The sequence below is a fragment of the Medicago truncatula genome, chromosome 7 (genome assembly GCF_003473485.1).
Source record: "Medicago truncatula cultivar Jemalong A17 chromosome 7, MtrunA17r5.0-ANR, whole genome shotgun sequence".
NCBI classification, from domain to species: domain Eukaryota; kingdom Viridiplantae; phylum Streptophyta; class Magnoliopsida; order Fabales; family Fabaceae; genus Medicago; species Medicago truncatula.
This window is the reverse complement of record NC_053048.1, coordinates 1,835,536-1,843,416: the sequence shown is the minus strand read 5'-3', so window position 1 is coordinate 1,843,416 and position 7,881 is coordinate 1,835,536. Positions and strand designations below refer to the sequence as shown.

General features: G+C 30.8%; 1 long non-coding RNA gene across 1 annotated transcript; it reads right to left on the bottom strand.

The window, feature by feature from the left end:
- On the bottom strand, positions 1-587 carry LOC25497473 (uncharacterized). Its single transcript, XR_003007318.2, has 2 exons — positions 473-587; positions 1-376 (listed from the first exon to the last, which is right to left on the bottom strand). It is a non-coding gene; the product is annotated as an uncharacterized lncRNA (long non-coding RNA).
- Between the last annotated feature and the right edge of the window lie 7,294 nt (positions 588-7,881).

Here is a 7,881-nt window from a genome sequence, read left to right as displayed (position 1 = left end):
TATTAAAGGCTTCAAAAGAAGTGAAGCACTCAAGTTTTTTATTCAATAAACTTTGGATTAAAATAGTACAAATGAAGATAATGTAGTACAATTTGTGAGAGTGATTCTAATAATTTTTCTAGACACTTTTTTTCTAATCATTTCTTCCTTTTATAGAGGGTTCAAAGAATATTTTCTCTTAGCTTTATTTCCTTAATTGTTGGATCAATTGACACATGTCCATTTTCTCTAACAACTTTGTTGATTCCACTTTGATGACTTAGCTTTTCGTCTATTGTTATCATAACAATACAGTGACAATAATCATAAATACACTTTCCAACTGTAGGACGTGCACACAAATAATCTCGACAATCATCGTCAGTGTCGCATTTAACTGTCATATGAAATAAGTATAGAGCAATATTAATAGTATAAAAAGTAAATGAAATATTGTGTATAAGGTTAATATGAAATTTCAAAAAGTGCTTACCATCGCCGTTTGTTAGAATAATAAACAATGAAAGAAAGAGGACCATAACATAAATCAAATTGAAAATTCTAGCCATATTTTACCTTTTTTGTATGTAATAGAATAAAAATGTGTGTTTGACCAATTTATAATGTAAAAATTATTGTACACTGCTTACTTTTTTCTTTTTAAAGAATTGTCACTTGTTACACGAAACCATATGTAAAATTAAAATTATCAGAACATGTCCTGTAAATATTTCAATATGCCATGCTTGCCCCTTCATGTTACTAAAGTGATCCAACATACAAATATTGTTGGCAATAAGATTTAGTCCTTTTCTTTATATGACTTTTCATGATAGACATTGGAAAAATAACAAAAGAACATAATAGTTTTAAAACAATTGAATAACTAGTTGTAGAAATAATATATAATTGAGGCGATCAAAGTTGTCGCCCTAGTTTTTTTTTTTAGAGAAACTTCAACTTCTCTTTAAATTGTCTTCTTCTTTCACCCATCAAGGAATGGTGGTTTTACGTCATTTTTTAAATAAGAATCACCCTTTTGCATTTTTTTTCCCCTTTCTTTCGTTCTAAATATGTGATTTTCACACATATAAGGATTTTTCTTTTGTGTTTTTTTTCTTTTGATTTCGTCATCTTAGTGCGGTATTGTGTTGTTCGTCGTCTTGAGCTGCGTTATTTGATTCCAATCTAGTTGTGGTCTTCATTTAGTTCATATTGAAAAATTATCTTCAGTCAATCACAGATTCAATCAATGATTTGAACGTGAACGTTGCAGATCTGGAAGCATGAGTATTATTGTAATTTAGATTTTATCTATCAATTTGAATGAATGAATGTCGTTTTGTTTTTGTCAAAAAATACAATTGAGGCAACCGTTGATTTATACATGAATTAAAAAATTCGTAAATTATTTCTTGAATTTTTTTTGTTGAATACATTTCTTTAAAATTGTTGCATTGTGTGTTATTTAAAATGTTATTTGTAATTTCCATATATTTTTAACAAAAATAATAAATACAACACCCCAATAAAAAACAAAAAAATACACAAAATTTCTCATGTAACATATTTTTCAATAAGAATATAAAAAATTTATTTCATAAAATGTCCTTTCCTAATTTTTGTGTTCAAGTTTAATTTCGATCTGGTATTAAATCTATGTTTTATTTACACTTCAAAATTTCGATTGATTTATAGATATGACACTTTATTACCCAAGCTCTGATGTTTTCCAAATTAAACTATAAAATGTTGTTAGTGAATATTATTCCCACCCTTTTACTTTTTGTTAGTTGTGTTTTTCTGTCTACCCTATAATTTATGTTAATTGTTAATTTGTTAGTATATTTGCTAGTGGTGGGAATAAAACTCAAGATCAGTCTCAGCAATCTGTAACTCCTTCACCAAACCAACCTTATAATAATCCCTTATTTATTAAATTTCATATATGTAGCATTGAGCATTCTTATTTATCCGATAAATGCAAAGAAAATTATCTATTAAAATACATTAGTTGTTTCCATGCAAAAAATGAGATTTATGCTAAAAATTGATTATGGATGATGCTAACGAGTGTATATGGAACACTATGTTTTATTAACTAGTTTCATAGTAGCACCTGGTAGCATATTCTAATGATTATAACCATATGAAATTAAATTATGTTTCTTGTTTGGATATATGATTTACCATAGGATACAATATAGGAGAATATTTGGTACCTTAGAGTTTTATTGAGTAATGAGATGTCTCTTGGAGAAAAGTTGTTTCAAAGACAATATCTCACTATTAATGTATGTTGATGTTCTTAAGATAACAAACAAAAGAATAATTTGTCTAATAATTATGTGCTTAAGTGAGCAAGATATAATTGGTAACCATAGTACATCAGTGAGTATCTATTTTTGAGGAGGATGAATTAAAAGTATGTTTGGAATAATAAGGTATACAAGAACAATTGGATATGCTAATGTGTCTTCAAGTATGCAGGATCGTAGAATTAAATTATGACTCTTAAGTTAAGATCTAATCTTGAATATGAAGACTTTGAACTCATAAAGAAGCATTTGAAGCATATGAGAAGATGAAGACTTGGAATAAGATTTGAAGAAAGATCAACATGAATTCAAAGTTTGGATCATAAGAGGAATTTGGTTCATAATTATTTGAAGGTTATAAGCATTTTATGGATTGAAGACTCTAAAGAAGTAAAACATCTGAACGACACGTCAACATCAGAAGACTCTGACAGGTTCGGTCGTCTTCTGAATGAAAGTCACTATCAGACTCTAGATAATACAGTTTGTCAACTTCTGACCACATGCATATACAAACAAAGAAATTCAAGGACAAAAGGAATGAAACATATCATTCTAAAAGAAGAAAAGGAAATTTGAATGACTATTCAACGACATTGACCAAATCAAGCAATATTCCAACGTCTCTGACCAGGCTCTGATGACAGGTCATCTTACGTTATTCTTAGCATATTTTTCAGTCTATTTTAATAGGTTATACCAGTGTTGCAGTGACTTTTCGATATCAAGCTATTGGTTAGCGTTGACTCATAAATTTTAGACCCACCACCGAGCTTTTATTTTCAGTCTATTTTAAGTTTATGTACAACTTTTAGAAGACCACATATATAAGAAACTCAGATTGTCAATAATGGCCGTCATTTGTCACTGTCACGATTGATAAGGTATTAAGGTCATCAAATAAAATACAAAAAACCAAGCATCATGATATAGCGGAACACGATGTTACTTTGATTGATGACAAGAAGGATGATAGAAGCGTTGGTACTTGACGAGAAACACAGGAGTGAATAGCAGAGGTAGCCTCGATCATCAGCATGTTTAACAACATTGACGGCCATAGTTAGTACGATTGTTGAAGAAGCTGACCTGAAATGAAAAGATCAGATCCAGAAAACGTAAAACAGAGAAACAATTGCAGAAATTATTAAAGGCAAAACATTGGTTCTTACTATTCAAAACAACATTGATTCTTTTTACAAGAAGTGTTTTTATTTAAAATATGTAAGAAACTAAATGCAAATATCTTATAAGAGTCGGTATTTAAGCATTGAGTTTTAGAAGACTCAATTAGATAGTAGTCAACCACTTTCCATACAAGCACACTTTCTCTTTCCTCTCCTCTTCTCTCTTCGTAGTATATGAGGTATACAAGAGTATATGAGAACAAAGTGTGTCTATGTAACATTTGTTACATGTGTTATTTGTATTGAAAGTTGATGACATTTTTGGAAAGAGAAAACGTCAGTCCAAATGAACTTAAAGGGTTATTTTCTTTATATATGGTATAGATATAGACGTTGTTACAAACATTATGCGTGTGTTTGGTTATGTTGTGACGAGAATTGATTTTGATTAAATTGATTTTGATTAAAAGTGAGTTGAACCTAAATTGATTTATATTTGGATACCTTAACATAAAAGTGATTCTTATCAATTGATGATGTTTGAATAATTTGAATTAAAATTGATTTTGAGTGTGTAATTACCAAAAAGGGTTTCAATTCACATTAAAGTTAGAGTTAATTTAACCCATTTAGAGTTGGCCTAGTGGTTGCCTTGGGTGTGTATGGACCAATCCCAAGGCAACCGCTAGGCCTCAAGTTCTCAAGTTCGATTCCCTTTTGTGTCAATTTCGGTGGGTAAGTCCATACAGAACTTTGCCTTGGCTTAGAACGGGGCCCCACAAGTGGGCGGTTGGATTGGTCCCCTCGGATTAGTCGGTACTTGAATCGGATACCGAATTTAAAAAAAAAAATTAGAGTTAATTTCTATTTTATATAATTATTTAAATTTATTCTGTATTATCAAATTTAATTACTTCTAGAAATAATTGTTTTGAAAATTATTTATAGATTTTTTTAGGGGAATTTTATAGATTATTAAATTATATATATTTTTTTTTGAAAAGATTAAATTATATATATATATATATATATATATATATATATATATATATATATATATAGACACATAATTGGTTGATATAAACGATTCCACGAAATCATAATAAGATAAAAATTGGTTTCGAAGCTCAACATTGAAAAAAACTGAAACTCACCGTAAATAAAATTGGTTTAGAAGCTCAATATTTGTAAGGTAATCGAAACTCAGCGACAAAATTAATCCGCTAACTCACAGCTATGATGACAATAAAATTGAATGTTCTTGAATGAATTTTCACGGTGACAGTAGAAGCAAGTACCAGCTTCCATGTCAATCGATTTTGAGGGCTAGAATTAATTTAAAAAATAATTACCCAAACACTTGTATTTTTTAACATACTCATGTTTACCTTTTCAAACTCACATATGAGGTTTACAAACGCCCAACCAAAAGAGTGTTATATTGTTAAAAAAAAATAAAAAAATATCATACACACATATAAACACTACATGGTATATATATTTTTTAAGAGTAAATATATCTTTAATTCCTATAAATTTTATAGTTTTTGTTGTTAGTACGTACAAATTTTTGGTCTTTTTTACTCCCAAAAATATTTTCAGTACTTTTCGTCCCTAAAATTTATTGCGGACTGCATCATCATCTCTAGGACTATTATACATTTTTTTAGGGTATTTGGTTCGTTCTGCGTTCTTTTTAGGACCATGTTCTTGCGATTGATTTGCAAAAAAATCCTAAATTTCGATGTTTAATATGATTTAAACTATTATCGTAAATGGATTTCAATGACAGGTCCACATCATTAATGTGTAATATAATCCGACGAAAATTGATGTTTCTATCTCTAACTCTAAGCTATACTTCTATGAACTCTCTTTAACCCTTTCTCCAACAACTGCTGCACCACCACCCTCAAATCCAAAGCCCTTCTTCTTCAATGTAACCTCCAATGGTGTGACAAGTTCTTCCTCGGCATCACCACCATCCCTCTTCTTGCCCCGCATTCCTCCGATCATGTTTTTTCAACCGTTGCAGATCTGGCTTGCATGAAGATTATGTTCCTAATTTGGATTGTTCTTCCTCCATCGGCCGATCCTTTCATACTTCGTTATGTCGCCGCTTGCAAGAACTATTTTTATTCATGTGGATTCAGTTCTTGTAGTGGTTTGTTCGTGTTTTGGGTTTGTAGATGTTTTCACTAGATCGAGTTTGGTTTAGTGAGTGTTCTACAATTCCAAGGTGCTTGTCTTTCACGTCGGGGGTTGAGGGCCAAATTCATCGCCATTGCCGCCAATTCTTCTATGTAAGTGGGTTGTTTTGTTTTCGTGGATATACAAATGTTTGGCTTGGTGTTATTATGTTTTTATTTTTTGCTTTTGATCAGAGATTTTGGCAATTTTCATATTTGAGGCCTTTCTATGTAGCTCCATTACTAAACCTGAAAGGGTATGTTTGAATACTAACATACTAAACTCATCCCTCGATCTTGGTTCTTACGCGTCTGATTGAAATTGGTTGTTGTCGGTGGCATGTACCCTTTGATTCTCTGATGTTCCGGCTCTGTTGAGATCTACAAGTCTTAAGGTGTCGAGCCTACCTCCACTCCAGTACCGGATTTTATCAGTCTCAGTCCTTGTGACTATTCGGATTGTTATGCTCGAAAGAGCTTTTATAATTGTTGCTTTGCTCAAGGAGTTGGTGCTTGGATCTTGATTCGTGTTGGCAGTCGATCCATTCGTTAGTTAAGCACATGAATTGCTCTTCACAAATGTTCACTTTTCATCTTTTTTGTTACCTGGTTTGACTCCCGTACGCCGGTTCGCTAGGTTGCGTTAGTTATAAGTGATTGTTTGTGAGGATAGTTTCGGGCTAGTCCACTAGGTTTGATTTTTCACTTTGTATTCTCATTTGGGTTGTACCTGAGTTACGTCTAATGTCCCCCACTCTCTGTATCTCTTTATTTTATATTTTTTTATATTATAATTTTACTTTTCCCTAAAATATATGTGTAATATAATAATAAAAATAAATAAATAAATAAATTGTTAATAAGGCTTAGAAGGCTTGCATGGACTTGAATTAGCCACATATATTGGGATTTAACACCATGGACCAAAAATATTGAGGAAAAAGCTTTTGTGGATTGAAGTGAAAGAAAAATATTTTTATGTTTTTATTTTTTGCTTTTGATCAGATATTTGGGTGATTTTCATATTTAAGGCCTTTTTGTGTGGCTCCATTATTAACCCCGAAAGGGCCTGTTTTGGTTTTATTAACCCGAAAGGGTCCGGTTGAACACTAACGTATTGGACTCATCCGTCGATTTAGGTTTTTACGCGTCTGATTGAAATTGGTTGTTGTTGGTATGTACCCTTTGATTCTCGGATGTTCCGGCTCTTTTGAGATCTGCAAGTCTTAAAGCGCCGAGCCTACCTACACTCCAATACCGGATTTTATCTATCTCAGTCCTTGTGACTATTCTCAGATTGTTATGCTCGAAAGAGCTTTTATACTTCCTGCTTTGCTCAGGGAGTTGGTACTATGATCTTGATTTGTGTTGGCGGTTGATCAATTCCCTAGTTAAGAACCTGGATTGCTCTTCACAAATGTTCACTTTTCATCTTTTTTGTAACATGGTTTGACTCCCGTACGCTGGTTTGCTGGTTTGCTTTCGTGATAAGTGAATATTTGTTAGGATAGTTTCGTGTTGGTCAATTAGGTTTGATTTTTTACTTTGTATTTTCATTTGGGTTGTACCTGAGACACGTCTGATGTCCCCGCACTCTCTGTATCTCTTTGTTTTTGTTTTTTTATTTATAATTTTACTTTTCCCTAAAAAGTATGGGTAATATAATAATAAAAATAAATAAATTGTTAATAAGACTTAAAAGGCTTGCATGAACTTCAAATTATCCACATAAATTGGGATTTAACATCATGGCCAAAAGTATTGACGAAAAATCTTCTGGTCGATTAAAGTGAAAAGAATAATTTATGTGAGTTACAAACATATTTAACTTCGATACATACATTCTATAATCTATAATTACTATATATAAAGAAAATATGTTTTAAAATATATGAGTTTGAACTGGATTTTTCATTACCTCTTTTATCCTTCATTTAAACTATTTTATTTACTATTTTATCCTTTCATAATATTATTTTAAAATTTTAATTAAAAAATTGAATCTCAATAAAATAGAAAACATTCCACTACAATAGGAACAATATTATCAATATTATATATCAAGTGGATAAAGATTTTGGGCTGTATTTTTTATAATTCCAATTATACCCTTAAATAAATTTTCCTATATTAATGTTTAATTTTGATGGTATTAAAAAAGATAAGTATTTATATTATTTGTTAAATTACTGTTGTTATTGAAAAATATAAACATAGTGTTTTGAGTTTGTTACATTTTTAAAGTTACAAATGTTTGTACTTATAATC